Raw genomic sequence first — 22500 nt, 5'->3', positions numbered from 1 at the left:
TCTTCATAAGCGACATGGTTACAGTCGGACGGACAACTCGATGCATAAAAACGTCTTGGAAGCGGAAAGAAAACAATCAACAACGAAAAAGCGAGGAAAACATCTGACCTTCACAACACATCTTCCCCAACGCATGGCAGAGAGAGAGAGAAATCTACACAAATCTACGCAACATTGCACATCAACACTCCACGGTGTTCCTTGAGGGTTTCTGCAATCAACATTCATCAACATAAGAAGTTCAACATCCACAATAACATCCCTTTGATGACGTGTATCTAGCCAGACGGAAGTCGGACAGCAGAGGAACCTCGTCGACCTACTTATCAGAATCCAATAAAAGCTAAGTATAGCCATTATTTATAACAGTTGGTATATTCATTTACAGTGTTCGGGTCTCGAGTGGCAGGTTGCTGATATAAGGTGAGCAGTGCCGTAGATTAATACCTTTGCCTTGCAGACGTAGCGGTTCCTGATACCTCATTTTTTTTTCATACTTTTGTGTTCTTTTATTTTTACGCCTGACACGTTGTTAACTCTGTTCTTTTTCAGGAAAGTGCATTTATTACTTTTCATTATTGTATTTTATGATGCATTTTTCATAAGTGATGTTATTTTTAGCGGTTATATGGATCTCGGTTGTTATTTACTTGCGTTCCTGGTTTAGATTTATGAGGTTACGTAGCGGCCGTGTTTATTCATATAGGTTTCAAGATCACTTAGAGAGTAGGCATGCGGATAGGAAACTTAGTAGGAAAATGACTCCTCCAACCCCAAGTGGGAGCGACCCCACCACTTCCCACAGAATCCTGTAGTTACGGTAGTTAATGCTAGATCGCCAATTGTACCATTCGCAGGTCGTGTCAATGGATTTTTGACGCAGGGTGTCGAATCTTGGATTTCGTCTATAGACGTACACCTCACGGCAAAATCCATTACCGATCCGTCTTTACAATTGCAAGAGGCAAAAGAGTTTCATAGATTTTGCTAAGGGAGATGCAGGTGCGTACTTATGGGGAATATCTTTTAAAGAAAACAAACACTTGGGATGGTTTCAAAGCCAATCTGCGTTCCATTTATGGGAGTGAGGATGCATTGGATGAAGTTCTTGCTTTATGCAACATCATAAGACTCACATCTATGACTAATCTAAGTATAGCAGATAGGCAGCTCTGATAGGAGATAGGCTCGAAGAGTATAAAGGACAGATTGATGGCTCAAGTTGGGTCAATGGTGATCTGCATATCAGTTCCAAATCTGTCTGCAGGTTATTCTATGTAACACTTGTAACAGCGATGTTACCTGAACCTTTGGTTAAGTGTTTTGATGAGAAATTACAATCAGATAGCTCAGAATTAGATATCTATAGGCAAGTTCGGAAACACTTGTCCAAGTGTACAGATCTCGATCCTTCTCTAATTCAGGATTTTACAAAGCAAGAAAACTAAAATCATGCGTCTACATCACCGCAACAGGTTAACTTAGTCACTAATAATCCATCAGCAGTCATTTGTTTTAACTGCAAAAGACCTGGTCATATGATAAATGAGTGTAGATCCCGCTATTGTTCAATCCATAACAGTACGTATCATAAGTATAGTCATTGCAGTGCAAGAAAGAAGAATTTAAACAGTAACACAAACATTCAAAATACTGGTAATGACGCTAAAAAGCAACAGTACCATGGGGAAAGAACAAACATTACAAGCAGAACAGTAATGCAGGTCAGAAACAAGTACATTCAAATCGTTCCTCAGGAAAGCCAACTTCAGGCTCAGCAGTTCCAAACAACCAAGCGTCAGTGAATTTTCCGAATGCCGGCGGGCAGACAAACACCACATAGCCAGCTTAAAGGGGGAGGAGAGTGATATTGGGTTATCATCACTTTTGAATCAGATAATAAGTTTAATGTTCTCCAAGATATGTGTGAAGACAAGAATTTTCCAGAAATCGAGGTAGTGTCTCCCAAACATGCAGAGCACGGTCCCTTAGATTTTTGCAAAATACACGCTATTATTGGCTCAGAAGAAGTTAGACCCACTTTGCATGCAGTTAGCTTAGAACACAAGCATTTCACCTTGTTTTTGATTCAGGTAGTCCACGTAATATAATGGATTTACGTACCCATCACCTTTTATTTTCAAGATTTCCCATCGAACGCTCCGATGTTCGTTTGTCAGGAATAGGCAATAATGAATTAGATGTAATTGGTACATCTCAGATACAATACAGGTTGGGGCAACGTACTTTTACGGATACCTTTATCATTGTTGGCAATATTAATATGTACCCAGTAGTTATTATGGGGTATCTATCAATGTCATTACATAACGTAATTTTAAATCCCGCAAAACACGGAGTGTTTATAAAGGAAATTCTATCGGTCTTCACACACATTGAAATCTGTTTTGGATCAGAAGGAGACAGAGAGTAAGAAGATAACGTATATCGAAGAGCCAGTCACTTGTCTCATAAGCGATGATATTGTTACAGCAACCCAACATAACTCTCAGGCACCCGTCCTTGCTGCGTTCGCACAAACCATTAAGCCAAACACACCATCGTATCTCACGGTCAAGGTTAAAAGAAAATTGCCAGGCTCAGAGGTTTTAATTCTTCCTGATACTTTAAAGATCAATGGGCTTTCAGTCACGCAAGCATTATACACAGTAAATTCTGATCATCGGGTTAACATTGAAGTTTTTAATCACTTAAATGCTGCTTTAACAGTACATGAAAATCAACATATTGTCAATATCGAAGCATATAAACATCGAATCCTTACAGTTGCTGAAATTAACTCCACTGAATCAGCAACAGACGAATCTCTTTTTTAAAGGTAATTAAAGGCAAAATCGAAGCAGACATCTTAGATAGGGATATAAGCAAGAAATTTTTTGATCTTTTATCCAAATATAGTGATGTTTTTTCTACTAGTACTGGAGCTTTAGGCAAAACGGAAGTCATCGAACATCAAATTCGTTTAAAGGATAAGGACCAGGTCATTTACGTGCCTTCATATCGTCTACCGGCCAAATTTCTGAATGAAATCAATGTTGAGGTAGATAAAATGTTAAAAAGAGGGGTTATTAAGAAATCTAACAGCCCTTATAATTTTCCCTTGATAGTAGTACCAAAAAGGATAAAACCTGGAGGATTTGTGTTGACTTTCGCAAGCTCAACGACCAAACTATCCCTGATCGTTTCCCAGTACCTTGCACAGATGATATTTTGTCTCTATTAGGACAGAATAAATTTTTACTTCCTTGGACTTACTTAAAGGCTTTCACCAGATACCCTTAGCTAAGGATTAGTACCCAGTACACTGCTTTTAGTACAGCTAGAGGTCACTATGAATTCCTACGTATGCCATTTGGGCTACGTTGTGCTCTATTACGTTCACTAGAATGATCAATATAGTGTTCGGAGATTTACTAGGAATATTCTCCATGCTTATATGGATGATTTAGTTATATTTTCCAACACCTTGGAGGAGCATTTAAGTAAACTAGAAATAGTCCTTCAAAGGTTAAGAGAACATCATCTAAAAGTAAAAATTTCTAAATGTGAGTTTTTAAAGACGAATTAGTCTATTTGGGTTTCATGGTATCTCGGCAAGGTCTTAAAGTAGTCCATGATAAAATCTCTGCTATTAGTAAATTTCCCGTTCCTACTAATGTTAAAGCCATACAGCAATTTCTCGGGGTTTCGGGTTATTATCGTCGGTTTATCCGAGATTATTCAGTAATAGCAGCTCCTTTAACTGATCTCATAAGGAAGGACGTAACTTTTAAATGGGAATCCCAACATCAAATTGCTTTTGATACCTTGAAAGAAAAAATCAGTTCTGCTCCTATTTTAAAGTTTCCCAATTTTACTAAAGAGTTTATTATTGCAACCGACGCATCAGATCAAGGAGTAGGAGGTGTGTTACTCCAGTGGCATGACAATAAGTTTTTCCCCATTGCTTTTTATTCTCGCAAATTAAAAATGTCAGAGAAGAAATATGCAGTAATAGATCAGGAATGCATCGCCATTGCTAATTCGTTGGTACATTTTAAATATATAATCTATGGGTATAGTGTCAAGGTTCTAACTGATCACAAGCCCCTTACTGACTTTTTAAAGGTTTCAATCATAGTCCTAAAAGAACTCGGTGGCACATGATTATCCAGGACTTTGGAGCTAAAATTGGATACTTACCCGGTAAAGCAAACGTAATCGCAGATGCGCTATCTCGTAACCCAGTACCAACACACTCAATACCTTTCGCTGATCTAGAAGAAATTCCAATTCCTTCGCAAGCTATGAAAATTGCTATCGAAAATGGTCAATCTTTAGCCCAAACAACAGAGAATATTACCGATATGGAGTGGAATCTAGATTCAGTACGGCAAGAACAAATGAAAGATCAGAAATTAAGAGTAATAATAGATGCATTAAATAGGAATCCAGATGATAAGAAATATGTGAAATATACGAATCAATATTTCTTGATTAAGGATAACATTCTATGCCGATCCGTGGCTAGGAGAACCAGGAGTTCAACACAGTTAACTAACGACCAGGTGGTTGTACCTATCACATTAATCCCAATCGTTCTGAAATGGCTTCACAACCATCCTCTGCATGGTCATCCTGGGTTCGAAATAACCTCTCAAAAGGCCAAGTCATTATTTTACTGGTCTACTATGTTAAAAGATATTAGGACATATATTAAAAACTGTGATATATGTTTCCGTCACAAGGGCCAAACTAAGAATCCTGTAGGTCTCGGAACTTATCCCGTGCCTAGCAAACCTTTTGAAAGGGTACACCTTGATTTATTGACAGGTTTTTACGAGACAGACCGGGGAATAAAACCTCTTGGTTATAATTGACGCCCTTACACGGTATACTGAATTAATACCACTAAAAGTAAAACAGCCATTGAGTGCGCTAGGAAGTTTTACGAGTGCTATATATGCAGACATGGAATTCCAAATATAATAATCTCTGACTCAGGTGGAGAATTCAATAATCACTTCCTTAACTCATTGTGCGAAATTCTGCAAATAAAGAAAGTCAATACGATGATATACCATCCTGAATCTAATGGATTGGTAGAACGGGTTAATAGAAATGTGCTAGACATACTGCGTGTAAACATAGGCGGTATGGACCCAAACTGGGATATTGCAATACCCACGGTGTCCAGTACCTAAATAACAATTATCATACTTCAATCCGTATGTCTCCCCATGAAGCTGTTTATGGGATACCTGCTAGGTCACCTTTTCACATCTTATCCCCGACATCTAGTTTATCAGATCCATTGAAGGATATAATAGATGTTAGCCGAAGTAGATATCAAACACTTTATCAAAACCTCTTACAGGCTCAAGTGTTAATGAAGAATGCACATGATAAAAAGCTAAGGTCACAAAGCCTTACCAAGAAGGAGATATAGTATATGTACAGGTCTATGTTAGAAAAGGGCTAAATTGGAAATTATTGCCTAAGTTTGAAGGTCCTTTCATAGTTATAGAAGTTTTAATAGGTAACCGACTTAAAATTCGGAATCAGTCCGATTCAACGGATGTTCGAACAGTATCTATCTCTCATGTGAGAGCTTAAGACAATGGTTTGTTATGAAAAAGTTAATTATTGTGTGAATTTTTACATCATTTGAATGATGCGATGTTTTTGTTTCATTATTTACAAGTTATTTTTTTTTGCAGGCTCCAACATGAAGCTTGTCAAATTATACCATGCACTATTCCTCTCAATGTTTATCGTAGCTGGGAAGAGTTCTGAAATAACTTTACATCATGGTTCTATAGTAGAGGAAATGAATAATTTCTTTCTAACTGGCAGTAATATAGTTTTAGAAGTCAATATGAACGCCATTTTTACTAGTGAAAATGAAGTAATAACTTTGAAATCAGAATTGACTCTTTTTATCAATCTCTGGCAGACTTGCATAAATCATTCTTAGCTAGCAGTGATCCAACGTCGCCTAATCAAGTCAGTGACACAATTAATATGCTTTTCTGGGAATTAAGGAATAAAACAAGCGAAGCTGAAATCTTGGCTCGTGATTTGCTAATGTGGTCAATACCTCATGACGTTACAGAAAGGCATAACCCACTTGTTCTAGCGGCATTAAATTTGGTTGGTTCCGTAGCAGGTCTTGGGTTAGGGATTTCAAAACGTTTGAAACTTCGCGATCACGGGGTTAAAATCGAAAATCTGGAACATCAACAAGAGGTATTAGCAGGAGAACTAAACAAACAAATTCAAGCTTTGAACAGCGTAATCAGTAAAGTAAATGAACAGTCACGACGTTTCAATCAGGTTCATGACACTCAAGTTTTGTTAGCAACTTTGATGTATTATCATGCTAAAATTAATCATGTATACTCGAGAGTTTCAAGCTTTATCGAAAAATCAAAAGATTACGTGGAAGCTATAACACTTGCTGCTAAAGGCGTGTTGTCTCCTCATTTGTTACCGATTAAAGATCTTACTCAGATTATCAATAATGCTCACGATAAAATGCGCTATGTTCCAGTAGTAGATTTTCATAAAGTTGAATTTTATTACAGCTTGATCACAGTTAAAGTTGACCTTGATAAGATCTAATCGACATTCCTTTTCAACCCATCAGACGCGTGGAAAGCGTATAAAGTTTCGCCTTTTCCCACGTATGTATCTAACGTCTCGACACCTATTATTAATAATCTGTCAGCTCTAGTATTGGTTTCCGCCAATAAGGAAGCTTTTACGGTAGTCGAGACCAAGCACTGTTAAATGATTGCCATGATGTTATGAATAATGTAGTGTGCAGGATCGATTTGTTTGAATTCTTAAATGTATCCATTACGTCATTGAATTCATGCGAGGTGGACTTAGTACTTAACAGAACCTCTCCCCATACACATGAACATTGTTTGGCTGGTTTAGTACGGTATCGTGACAATCAGTTTCGTCACAGGCTCGTGAATGGCACGTCATTCGTCTTCTCTGCAGAACCATACATCGTCACTTGCCCAGATGGTACTAGGACAACAGGACACATGTTCGTCGTTAATGATGGCTGCATTGCAACAACGTCGTCACTCTTCATCCGAGCTAGCACATCGATCATCCGTGGGCGTAACTTCTTCATCAACACATCGTGAAACACTAGGCTGCAAGGTCTAACAATTCCCTACAGCAGGCCCATCGAAAACGCTATTGCATCATTAGACTTGCTGTCTCCTGCGAGCCATTCTTCTGATCACCATGATTTTCTTCTCCTCTACACATTAATTGCCGTTGGTACGTTGCTGGGAGCCGAGGCGTAATCGTCAGCGTAATGTTTTGGAAAAAAGCACGAGAGATGAAGGAGACCATTGCGAAATCTGCTGATTCTCAAAGGTCAACGTTGGACTGGCGCAATTATATGTTCCGAGTTCGATAATGGAATTACTGGCCATTTTTTCATTAAAGCTCGAATACACAGAGAAAGACTGAAAAGGTTCTATTTTCGGTGGTAATATATGTGAGGAAGAGCTGAACATTTCTGGTGTTATCATTTATCTACATTTATTTCTTTAATAACCTATACTACATATGTATGTATCAATTGCGTGTAGTAGCATGTTGTTCATTCAACATTTTGCATTTAGTAATTTGGTTGTCCATACTGATTAATCTATCAGGATAACTGTTTGTTTATATAAACCTACCAAATGGTTATTACCTTTTGGATACATTTTTTAAGCATTGATTGCAATCTCTATCATTGCAAGTGTATTCATATAATCTGTGCACAAATGTTTTTACTTCGTATACGAATTGCATTATCATTTCAGGATTGCATTATCATTTCTGAATTGCATTATTTTATTTTATTTATCCGGATTACATTATCTATATATGATTTATGTGTTAATCATTAGCATTGTCAGTATAATCAATATTTGAGTTATATAACTTACCTTTTTTCTCACTTTGCTACATTTTAGTAAGACTTGTGTTCACAAATATGCAACATATTTCAGTATTTGCTGTCTTCAGTAATTACTATGTATCCTCATTCACATTTTGATTATAATGATATTTGGAAGCGTATATTTTCTTTTGCTTTCTGAGAATTTATGCTTAGCTAGTGAATGCCTGTTTTGGTGATTTCGTTCCTATTGTGTTTTACGTGGCCGAGCAAATGTCATATTTCATTTATGCCACATTTAATAAACTACGTTTCTTAGTAAATCTAAGATAATTCCCAATATATATATCTCTGTCGCACATGAAAGGAATGCTACTGCGAAATCTCAGTGCGATCAAACCAGACGCAAACATCATCAATAAGTACCTGTGTAGTGTCTTAAAGACAGTGCGTCATCATACATTAGCATGCGTTTGCATAAACTCAGCGTTCTCTTTTTGATCAGAGCTGGAGGCAAAGTCACGTAGCCGTGGAAAGTCCTTGGGAACGAGGTCATATGTTTGTTCGTGTGTGTGAATCTTAGTCTTGCTATGTAAAAGTGTGAAAGCTTAGATATTAGATCGACATGGGAGATCATCCTGTGCAGACCAATTGTATTCTTTTGTATATAGTCTTTATACTAAATACAAGAAAAACCACTATGGAGTTTGTCTGAAATCCTGCAGAACATTGGTCTGATCTTCCAAAAACAGTCTTATTCTACAGCCATGGAGAAAATGAAGATGTCACAACCAAACTCTGACTGAGTTCCAAACACAGTCCTTATAACCAAACACCAGGGGGAATTTCTGATGAAATACCTTATATATAACATATATATATATGTTATATATATATATATATATATATATATATATATATATATATATATATATATATATAGATATATATATATATATATATATATATATATATATATATATATATATAGTCATAAAATATCTGTTTCTTGAAATTATACAAATGGAACCATTTATGATAATAACAAATTATTCGGCTTATATGGTTTGTTTTATAATACTAAACAGGAATATCTCTGATGGAGAATTATCACGAATATATATATATATATATATATATATAATTTATAAGTGATAAATGGATTGACCAGACAGTACAATGATATTCTAATCCATTTTATCACTTATAATGAGCTTTAAATTCCTCTTCGCTAACATTTAGCACACCGGATTTATCTTCTTCATTGAAATCCCCAGTGATTCATCCTATGACTTGGAAATTATATATATACTATATATATAGTCTAGAATATAGAATACATAGGAAAGTTTGATAAATGGTGAATTTGATATTATTCCGCTCCGACATTTGTATTTCCTGGACCCCCTATATATATACATTATATATATAATCCCATTATACGGTGTGATAAAAATATATATATATATATATATATATATATATATATATATATATATATATATATATATATATATATATATATATATATATATATATATATATATATATATATATATATATATATATATATATATATATATATAGATAGATATATAGATATATATAGATATATATATATATATATATATATATATATATATATATATATATATATATATATATATATATATATATATATATATATATATATATATATATATATATATATATATATATATATATATATATATATATATATATATATATATATATATATATATATATATATATATATATATATATATATATATATATATATATATATATATATATATATATATATATATATATATATATATATATATATATATATATATATATATATATATATATATATATATATATATATATATATATATATATATATATATATATATATATATATATATATATATATATATATATATATATATATATATATATATATATATATATATATATATATATATATATATATATATATATATATATATGATTATTATCACTTTTGTACGTGATTCATTTATCACACATTACCACAGGTGAAAAATAAGAAACGGGGGTGTAGGTCCTGACCGGTTTCGACTTTATTTCCAAGCCATTGACGAAGGACTGATACAGAGTGTGAGAAGTCACAAATATATATACTACAAGAACAGTACTGACGAACATACACAACCGTTAGGGACTCCATATCCCCACTCAGGCCGGTGTCGAGGTAGGAGTGGCCTTTAAAACTCATTTGGCTAAAAATCACAATAGACTCTCTGGGGACATTGCTGATAAACAGACCATACCCCACCTCAGATCCACACCTGACAGGTGTCATGGAGGCGGAGTTTGGAAACTCATTAACATTACTACCCTCGTACTGTGTTTACAAATATGATAGTCCTATTTTCATACATCTCTACTGCCTACCTTAAAGTTTAAACAATTTACAAATTTCTTTTGATATTAAAGGATCAAGTTTATACATCCCTTGACTGATATTCATATTATGGTTGTAACTTTCTTTTATAAAGCTAGATTCAATGATGTTCCTTTCCAGTGCATTATTAGAATATACAATCCTTTTGCCCCTTCCCAGTTGATAGCATGATTGTTCTCACTAACATGTACAAATATACCACTGTTCCCCTGTGCATATCTCACACATTTCTTATGTTGTTCAATTCTTTTTCCAGTGCTTTCCCGGTTTGGCCAATATAAAAGTTGTCACAAGACTTACACGGAATTTTATATACACACCCTTTAGTATTGTCTGGGGAGTTCTTGATAAGTACATTTTTCATTGTTGTATTGTTCTTAAATGCGACATTAACACCAAAATTCTTAAGAAGATGAGGGATATCTTTCATATTATTATTATAAGGCAAAACAAGCAAATTTTTTGTGTTGTAAGGTTCTTTCTGGTTTTGATACATAGTCTTTTTGCCGCTTCAAATGCACTGTTTAATACACTATCAGGATATTTCAATTTTTGCCTGCATTCCTAATCTTATCTATTTCATCATCAATATATTCAGGGCTACATACCCGTAATGCTCTTAAAAACATAGATGAAAACACTGACTTTTTAACCTTATTGCTTTGTCCAGAATAGAAATGCACATAGGAAGAAATATTAGTGGGTTTTCTATACACACTATATTTAAACCCACTACTATTTCTTCGTATGAGGACATCCAAAACGGTAAGCACCCATCATTTTCCATTTCCATCGTGAATTTAATTGATGGTACTAATTGATTTAACTTGGCAAAAAAGTTTTTTACATCTTGGTTTCCTGGCCATACACAAATTATGTCGTCAACATACCTAAACCATGTTACATTACGTGGGATTATGTTGTTTAATATCTTCTTTTCAAAAAATTCCATATATAAGTTACTTAACACTGGGGATAGAGGGTTTCCCATTGCCATACCAAAATTTTGTGAGTAAAATTTACCATTAAATTCAAATTTACAATCTTTTACACATAATTTAATCAGTTCAATTAAAGTACTTTTAGAAAATGGGATATCCAGCTGTGTGTTCTCTAACATTTCAGATAAAAACGCCATCAGATCATCTATTGGCACCTTTGTGAATAGTGATACAACATCAAAACTTACAAGCCTGGATTCACTATTAATCTCTACACTATTTAGTTTATTTATCAGGTCCACATTATTCTTGATATTTGCATTTGAGATGGTACCTACTAATGGGTTAAGAATATCTACTAAGTACTTCGCTAGCTTGTATGATGCGGAACCAACTGAACTGATAATTGGCCTGGCAGGAAAGTTTGCTTTGTGAGTTTTTATTGTACCATACATGTATGGTAGCGATGGAGAGGTCACACACAACTTCTTTATAAGGCTTTCGTTACCTTTTAACAGGTTTTCACTTTCTTATTGAAACCACTATTCACATTGTCTATCGGGTTCTTATTTAATTCTTTATATGTGTTATCATCACCTAAAAGATTTTGCATTTTTCTATATATTCACTTTTATTTAAAATTACAAGGGCGCCTGATTTATCTGCTTTTTGTCATGTGTATATTTTTATCTTTTTCAGTTCATTAATAGCAACCATAAATCTTTTGGGGACGTTTGTGGTGTCTGATTTTTTCATACTTCCATAAATCACTCCCTTAACCATGTTCACTTCTTCATTCGTTAAATCACTATATTTTTCCAAATTACACAGTCCTTTAGTTATTTCCACACTGTTCCTTCCGCCAGGAGATAAAGCAAAGTTTAAACCGTAGCCTAAGGCACTAGTTACATTTCTATCCAGCTGTTTGTTTGATAAGTTGACGACACATTCATGATTGGCGTTGTTGGTCCAAGGGCTTCTTTCAATCAACAGTTTCATTTTATTATCGTGTTTACTTTTCAGTTTCCGATACACTTGATTCCTCATCTTCACATGACAATATTCACGTAGGGAATCTCTCCAATCTGGTGGTATTGAGGCTTCAAAATGTCGTCTTTTTCTCGTGAGATCTTCAAAGTTCTTTTTGGTTTCCAATGTTTTGATGTTGATATGTTTTTCCAATATGGCACGTTGTATTTCACCGAAGGGTTGGTCTTCTAATTTCAGCAAGGAATTGGTTATGAACGATCTTGGTATCACTTGTTCATCCCGACATTCACGTAAAAACCGCAGGTGTTCCTTGTTGGTATGAGCTTGAGTGAGGGCGTCGGCAAATTCTCTGACGGCATATTCAAGATGGGAAAAGAACACAGAAAGATCGGAAGGAGCGCGTGGTATCCATTGATGATTATTATCACTTTTGTACGTGATTCATTTATCACACATTACCACAGGTGAAAAATAAGAAACGGGGTGTAGGTCCTGACCGGTTTCGACTTTATTTCCAAGCCATTGACGAAGGACTGATACAGAGTGTGAGAAGTCACAAATATATATACTACAAGAACAGTACTGACGAACATACACAACCGTTAGGGACTCCATATCCCCACTCAGGCCGGTGTCGAGGTAGGAGTGGCCTTTAAAACTCATTTGGCTAAAAATCACAATAGACTCTCTGGGGACATTGCTGATAAACAGACCATACCCCACCTCAGATCCACACCTGACAGGTGTCATGGAGGCGGAGTTTGGAAACTCATTAACATTACTACCCTCGTACTGTGTTTACAAATATGATAGTCCTATTTTCATACATCTCTACTGCCTACCTTAAAGTTTAAACAATTTACAAATTTCTTTTGATATTAAAGGATCAAGTTTATACATCCCTTGACTGATATTCATATTATGGTTGTAACTTTCTTTTATAAAGCTAGATTCAATGATGTTCCTTTCCAGTGCATTATTAGAATATACAATCCTTTTGCCCCTTCCCAGTTGATAGCATGATTGTTCTCACTAACATGTACAAATATACCACTGTTCCCTTGTGCATATCTCACACATTTCTTATGTTGTTCAATTCTTTTTCCAGTGCTTTCCTGGTTTGGCCAATATAAAAGTTGTCACAAGACTTACACGGAATTTTATATACACACCCTTTAGTATTGTCTGGGAGTTCTTGATAAGTACATTTTTCATTGTTGTATTGTTCTTAAATGCGACATTAACACCAAAATTCTTAAGAAGATGAGGGATATCTTTCATATTATTATTATAAGGCAAAACAAGCAAATTTTTTGTGTTGTAAGGTTCTTTCTGGTTTTGATACATAGTCTTTTTGCCACTTCAAATGCACTGTTTAATACACTATCAGGATATTTCAATTTTTGCCTGCATTCCTAATCTTATCTATTTCATCATCAATATATTCAGGGCTACATACCCGTAATGCTCTTAAAAACATAGATGAAAACACTGACTTTTAACCTTATTGCTTTGTCCAGAATAGAAATGCACATAGGAAGAAATATTAGTGGGTTTTCTATACACACTATATTTAAACCCACTACTATTTCTTCGTATGAGGACATCCAAAAACGGTAAGCACCCATCATTTTCCATTTCCATCGTGAATTTAATTGATGGTACTAATTGATTTAACTTGGCAAAAAGTTTTTACATCTTGGTTCCTGGCCATACACAAATTATGTCGTCAACATACCTAAACCATGTTACATTACGTGGGATTATGTTGTTTAATATCTTCTTTTCAAAAAATTCCATATATAAGTTACTTAACACTGGGGATAGAGGGTTTCCATTGCCATACCAAAATTTTGTGAGTAAAATTTACCATTAAATTCAAATTTACAATCTTTTACACATAATTTAATCAGTTCAATTAAAGTACTTTTAGAAAATGGGATATCCAGCTGTGTGTTCTCTAACATTTCAGATAAAAACGCCATCAGATCATCTATTGGCACCTTTGTGAATAGTGATACAACATCAAAACTTACAAGCCTGGATTCACTATTAATCTCTACACTATTTAGTTTATTTATCAGGTCCACATTATTCTTGATATTTGCATTTTGAGATGGTACCTACTAATGGGTTGAGAATATCTACTAAGTACTTCGCTAGCTTGTATGATGGAACCAACTGAACTGATAATTGGCCTGGCAGGAAAGTTTGCTTTGTGAGTTTTTATTGTACCATACATGTATGGTAGCGATGGAGAGGTCACACACAACTTCTTTATAAGGCTTTCGTTACCTTTTAACAGGTTTTTCACTTTCTTATTGAAACCACTATTCACATTGTCTATCGGGTTCTTATTTAATTCTTTATATGTGTTATCATCACCTAAAAGATTTTGCATTTTTTCTATATATTCACTTTTATTTAAAATTACAAGGGCGCCTGATTTATCTGCTTTTGTCATGTGTATATTTTTGAATCACGTACAAAAGTGATAATAATCATCAATGGATACCACGCGCTCCTTCCGATCTTTCTGTGTTCTTTTCCCCATCTTGGAATATGCCGTCAGAGAATTTGCCGACGCCCTCACTCAAGCTCATACCAACAAGGAACACCTGCGGTTTTTACGTGAATGTCGGGATGAACAAGTGATACCAAGATCGTTCATAACCAATTCCTTGCTGAAATTAGAAGACCAACCCTTCGGTGAAATACAACGTGCCATATTGGAAAAACATATCAACATCAAAACATTGGAAACCAAAAAGAACTTTGAAGATCTCACGAGAAAAAAGACGACATTTTGAAGCCTCAATACCACCAGATTGGAGAGATTCCCTACGTGAATATTGTCATGTGAAGATGAGGAATCAAGTGTATCGGAAACTGAAAAGTAAACACGATAATAAAATGAAACTGTTGATTGAAAGAAGCCCTTGGACCAACAACGCCAATCATGAATGTGTCGTCAACTTATCAAACAAACAGCTGGATAGAAATGTAACTAGTTTTAGGCTACGGCTTAAACTTTGCTTTATCTCCTGGCGGAAGGAACAGTGTGGAAATAACTAAAGGACTGTGTAATTTGGAAAAATATAGTGATTTAACGAATGAAGAAGTGAACATGGTTAAGGGAGTGATTTATGGAAGTATGAAAAAATCAGACACCACAAACGTCCCCAAAAGATTTATGGTTGCTATTAATGAACTGAAAAAGATAAAAATATACACATGACAAAAGCAGATAAATCAGGCGCCCTTGTAATTTTAAATAAAAGTGAATATATAGAAAAAATGCAAAATCTTTTAGGTGATGATAACACATATAAAGAATTAAATAAGAACCCGATAGACAATGTGAATAGTGGTTTCAATAAGAAAGTGAAAAACCTGTTAAAAGGTAACGAAAGCCTTATAAAGAAGTTGTGTGTGACCTCTCCATCGCTACCATACATGTATGGTACAATAAAAACTCACAAAGCAAACTTTCCTGCCAGGCCAATTATCAGTTCAGTTGGTTCCGCATCATACAAGCTAGGAAGTACTTAGTAGATATTCTTAACCCATTAGTAGGTACCATCTCAAATGCAAATATCAAGAATAATGTGGACCTGATAAATAAACTAAATAGTGTAGAGATTAATAGTGAATCCAGGCTTGTAAGTTTTGATGTTGTATCACTATTCACAAAGGTGCCAATAGATGATCTGATGGCGTTTTTATCTGAAATGTTAGAGAACACACAGCTGGATATCCCATTTTCTAAAAGTACTTTAATTGAACTGATTAAATTATGTGTAAAAGATTGTAAATTTGAATTTAATGGTAAATTTTACTCACAAAATTTTGGTATGGCAATGGAAACCCTCTATCCCCAGTGTTAAGTAACTTATATATGGAATTTTTTGAAAAGAAGATATTAAACAACATAATCCCACGTAATGTAACATGGTTTAGGTATGTTGACGACATAATTTGTGTATGGCCAGGGAACCAAGATGTAAAAAACTTTTTTGCCAAGTTAAATCAATTAGTACCATCAATTAAATTCACGATGGAAATGGAAAATGATGGGTGCTTACCGTTTTTGGATGTCCTCATACGAAGAAATAGTAGTGGGTTTTAAATATAGTGTGTATAGAAAACCCACTAATATTTCTTCCTATGTGCATTTTCTATTCTGGACAAAGCAATAAGGTTAAAAAGTCAGTGTTTTCATCTATGTTTTTAAGAGCATTACGGGTATGTAGCCCTGAATATATTGATGATGAAATAGATAAGATTAGGAATGCAGGCAAAAAAAATTGAAATATCCTGATAGTGTATTAAACAGTGCATTTGAAGCGGCAAAAAGACTATGTATCAAAACCAGAAAGAACCTTACAACACAAAAAATTTGCTTGTTTTGCCTTATAATAATAATATGAAAGATATCCTCATCTTCTTAAGAATTTTGGTGTTAATGTCGCATTTAAGAACAATACAACAATGAAAAATGTACTTATCAAGAACTCCCCCCAGACAATACTAAAGGGTGTATATAAAATTCCGTGTAAGTCTTGTGACAACTTTTATATTGGCCAAACCGGGAAAGCACTGGAAAAAGAATTGAACAACATAAGAAATGTGTGTGAGGTATGCACAGGGGAACAGTGGTATATTTGTACATGTTAGTGAGAACAATCATGCTATCAACTGGGAAGGGGCAAAAGGATTGTATATTCTAATAATGCACTGGAAAGGAACATCATTGAATCTAGCTTTATAAAAGAAAGTTACAACCATAATATGAATATCAGTCAAGGGATGTATAAAATTGATCCTTTAATATCAAAAGAAATTTGTAAATTGTTTAAACTTTAAGGTAGCAGTAGAGATGTATGAAAATAGGATTATCATATTTGTAAACACAGTACGAGGGTAGTAATGTTAATGAGTTTCCAAACTCCGCCTCCATGACACCTGTCAGGTGTGGATCTGAGGTGGGGTATGGTCTGTTTATCAGCAATGTCCCCTGAGAGTCTATTGTGATTTTTAGCCAAATGAGTTTTAAAGGCCACCCTACCTCGACACCGGCCTGAGTGGGGATATGGAGTCCCTAACGGTTGTGTATGTTCGTCAGTACTGTTCTTGTAGTATATATATTTGTGACTTCTCACACTCTGTATCAGTCCTTCGTCAATGGCTTTGAAATAAAGTCGAAACCGGTCAGGACCTACACCCGTTTCTTATTTTTCACCTGTGGTAATGTGTGATAAATGAATCACGTACAAAAGTGATAATAATCATCAATGGATACCACGCGCTCCTTCCGATCTTTCTGTGTTCTTTTCCCCATCTTGGAATATGCCGTCAGAGAATTTGCTGACGCCCTCACTCAAGCTCATACCAACAAGGAACACCTGCGGTTTTACGTGAATGTCGGGATGAACAAGTGATACCAAGATCGTTCATAACCAATTCCTTGCTGAAATTAGAAGACCAACCCTTCGGTGAAATACAACGTGCCATATTGGAAAAACATATCAACATCAAAACATTGGAAACCAAAAAGAACTTTGAAGATCTCACGAGAAAAAGACGACATTTTGAAGCCTCAATACCACCAGATTGGAGAGATTCCCTACGTGAATATTGTCATGTGAAGATGAGGAATCAAGTGTATCGGAAACTGAAAAGTAAACACGATAATAAAATGAAACTGTTGATTGAAAGAAGCCCTTGGACCAACAACGCCAATCATGAATGTGTCGTCAACTTATCAAACAAACAGCTGGATAGAAATGTAACTAGTGCCTTAGGCTACGGTTTAAACTTTGCTTTATCTCCTGGCGGAAGGAACAGTGTGGAAATAACTAAAGGACTGTGTAATTTGGAAAAATATAGTGATTTAACGAATGAAGAAGTGAACATGGTTAAGGGAGTGATTTATGGAAGTATGAAAAAATCAGACACCACAAACGTCCCCAAAAGATTTATGGTTGCTATTAATGAACTGAAAAAAGATAAAAATATACACATGACAAAAGCAGATAAATCAGGCGCCCTTGTAATTTTAAATAAAAGTGAATATATAGAAAAAATGCAAAATCTTTTAGGTGATGATAACACATATAAAGAATTAAATAAGAACCCGATAGACAATGTGAATAGTGGTTTCAATAAGAAAGTGAAAAACCTGTTAAAAGGTAACGAAAGCCTTATAAAGAAGTTGTGTGTGACCTCTCCATCGCTACCATACATGTATGGTACAATAAAAACTCACAAAGCAAACTTTCCTGCCAGGCCAATTATCAGTTCAGTTGGTTCCGCATCATACAAGCTAGCAGAAGTACTTAGTAGATATTCTTAACCCATTAGTAGGTACCATCTCAAATGCAAATATCAAGAATAATGTGGACCTGATAAATAAACTAAATAGTGTAGAGATTAATAGTGAATCCAGGCTTGTAAGTTTTGATGTTGTATCACTATTCACAAAGGTGCCAATAGATGATCTGATGGCGTTTTTATCTGAAATGTTAGAGAACACACAGCTGGATATCCCATTTTCTAAAAGTACTTTTAATTGAACTGATTAAATTATGTGTAAAAGATTGTAAAATTTGAATTTAATGGTAAATTTTACTCACAAAATTTTGGTATGGCAATGGGAAACCTCTATCCCCAGTGTTAAGTAACTTATATATGGAATTTTTTGAAAAGAAGATATTAAACAACATAATCCCACGTAATGTAACATGGTTTAGGTATGTTGACGACATAATTTGTGTATGGCCAGGGAACCAAGATGTAAAAACTTTTTGCCAAGTTAAATCAATTAGTACCATCAATTAAATTCACGATGGAAATGGAAAATGATGGGTGCTTACCGTTTTGGATGTCCTCATACGAAGAAATAGTAGTGGGTTTAAATATAGTGTGTATAGAAAACCCACTAATATTTCTTCCTATGTGCATTTCTATTCTGGACAAAGCAATAAGGTTAAAAAGTCAGTGTTTTCATCTATGTTTTTAAGAGCATTACGGGTATGTAGCCCTGAATATATTGATGATGAAATAGATAAGATTAGGAATGCAGGCAAAAATTGAAATATCCTGATAGTGTATTAAACAGTGCATTTGAAGCGGCAAAAAGACTATGTATCAAAACCAGAAAGAACCTTACAACACAAAAAAAATTTGCTTGTTTTGCCTTATAATAATAATATGAAAGATATCCTCATCTTCTTAAGAATTTTGGTGTTAATGTCGCATTTAAGAACAATACAACAATGAAAAATGTATTTATCAAGAACTCCCCAGACAATACTAAAGGGTGTGTATATAAAATTCCGTGTAAGTCTTGTGACAACTTTTATATTGGCCAAACCGGGAAAGCACTGGAAAAAGAATTGAACAACATAAGAAATGTGTGAGGTATGCACAGGGGAACAGTGGTATATTTGTACATGTTAGTGAGAACAATCATGCTATCAACTGGGAAGGGGCAAAAAGGATTGTATATTCTAATAATGCACTGAAAGGAACATCATTGAATCTAGCTTTATAAAAGAAAGTTACAACCATAATATGAATATCAGTCAAGGGATGTATAAACTTGATCCTTTAATATCAAAAGAAATTTGTAAATTGTTTAAACTTTAAGGTAGGCAGTAGAGATGTATGAAAATAGGACTATCATATTTGTAAACACAGTACGAGGGTAGTAATGTTAATGAGTTTCCAAACTCCGCCTCCATGACACCTGTCAGGTGTGGATCTGAGGTGGGGTATGGTCTGTTTATCAGCAATGTCCCCAGAGAGTCTATTGTGATTTTTAGCCAAATGAGTTTTAAAGGCCACTCCTACCTCGACACCGGCCTGAGTGGGGATATGGAGTCCCTAACGGTTGTGTATGTTCGTCAGTACTGTTCTTGTAGTATATATATTTGTGACTTCTCACACTCTGTATCAGTCCTTCGTCAATGGCTTGGAAATAAAGTCGAAACCGGTCAGGACCTACACCCGTTTCTTATTTTTCACCTGTGGTAATGTGTGATATATATATATATATATATATATATATATATATATATATATACTGTATATATATATATATATATATATATATATATATATAGTTCACTGCCTTCCTTCCATTCCTTTCCGCCATTAAATTTGCATTTTATATGAAACTCTTAGTGTTTTCATATGTCCTGCAAGAGTTTACGTTCACGGATTTTGCACTTTTCTTATTTGTATCTCGTTACAAACAGCTACTGTGAACCATATTTCAGCCCTCAGGGCATAATGGGATTCAGGCAGTAAGTTTCGATGGCTTTGAAACTCCTGCCTTATATGGAAACTTTTTTCATTACTTCTCTTGATAAGGGATTTCGCTCTTCCGCCATTGTTAAGTTTCCATTATATCTTTTTCAGCAGCTGATCCCACTAAGGTGTGGTTGGAATTTTCTCAAATTGAACTCCCTTTCAGTTTTCTGTAAAAGAAAACTATTGAGATGGATATTTGTCTACCAGTCTGCACTTTTTCTGTCTGCCCTCAGATCTTAAAAAAACACTGAGGCTAGAGGGCTGCAAATTGGTAAGTTGATCATCCACCCTACTATCACCTACCAAATTGAAACCGTTTATCCTCAGTTGTTTTTAGTGTATTTAATCTTAAAGTTAGCTATGATCGTACGTATAGGTGCCAACAACACAAGCCACCACCGGGCCGTGGTTGAAAGTTTCATGGGCCGCGGCTGAGGTTTTATTGGCCGCGGCTGAGAGTTTCATGGGCCGTGGCTGAGAGTTTCATACAGCATTATACACTGTGCAGAAAACTTGATTGCGCCGAAGAAACTTCGAAGCCATTTTTACTTGTTTATTTGTGCTGTTTGTTGCTAATAAAATCATGGAACAGCTTTCAAACTGTAATACTTTAATGCATCAGTGTCGAGAAAGAGCTTTTCTAGTCTAGCCACTACAAAAGGGACATTGAGACCTGCTGCTAATATACAGAAGCGATAATTCACCAAATAACTCTTCACAGACTGGGTTTCTAAGTCTCTTTCTCTGGTAAGTTTTTTTATTTTTTTTTATTTTATCCTTAGTTTTATTTCACTCTCTTCGTCTACCTTTTGTGTCCCGTTTAATCCTAGAGTCTATTTTTTTCGTATGGTTCCTGACGATAGAAACGATGAATTTCTAAAAGCTAAAAAGTAAATAAGGTCACAACTACTGTTGTGTTAACCTTTTATTGAATTTCCGCTTTCCACTGAATAAATCTGAGACTGTCTGTGTTTGTAGGTCTATATTTGTGAGGTCAAATCCTGCTCAGGTCTCCAGAGATTTTTATTGGCACGACCTTACCGTCACTTAGAGCTAGAGATGTGGGTTTGGGAGTAATATATAGGCCTACCTGCTGTGTCTTTAGTAGCCATCATCTTGTTCACCCAGGTCTTATGTAGGTGGAATGAGGCCATTGGCGCAAAAATATTACATGTGCATATATATATACAGTATATATATATATATATATATATATATATATATATATATATATTATATATATATATATATATATATATATATATATATATATATATATATATGTGTGTGTGTGTGTGTGTGTGTGTGTGTGTGATATATATATATATATATATATATATATATATATATATATATATATATATATATATATATATATATATATATATATATATATATATATATATGATGTGTGTGTGTGTGTGTGTGTGTGAGCGCGTGTGTGGGGGGGGCAAAGAAAGAGAGACAAATAAAATTCAAATATATTCAAACCAGAGCAAATTTTTCTGTTGGGGAGAGGTGTAATGCCAGATTAGAGATTTTCAATTCTAAAAAAAAAATTCTTTATTACTTTGTCTGATGGAACGACCCTAACTGTGTCCCCCGCGCCCATCTCTCATATAACAGCCTTCTTTTCTAACAAAACTGAACTTTTGTTGCCGTGGAAAGACTGGCCAGTTGAATAAAATTACTTCTTCATGCCCTTTGTAATTTCCTAATTTTAAAAGGATCTCACGAAGGCATTTCGCTGGTATCTAAATAAAAGTTTTGAATCATAATCAAAATTCAGTAGTTTTGTCATTTTTTGTCAGTGAACATTGGCCAGGGGATTCAACTACAATGTCTGTGTTGTATCGTTAAACCAATAAATTACCGTATGATAAAAG

This window comes from Macrobrachium rosenbergii, chromosome 7, assembly GCF_040412425.1.
Source record: "Macrobrachium rosenbergii isolate ZJJX-2024 chromosome 7, ASM4041242v1, whole genome shotgun sequence".
In the NCBI taxonomy this organism is placed as follows: domain Eukaryota; kingdom Metazoa; phylum Arthropoda; class Malacostraca; order Decapoda; family Palaemonidae; genus Macrobrachium; species Macrobrachium rosenbergii.
The sequence above is the reverse complement of the archived record's forward strand: the minus strand, read 5'-3'. Positions refer to the sequence as shown.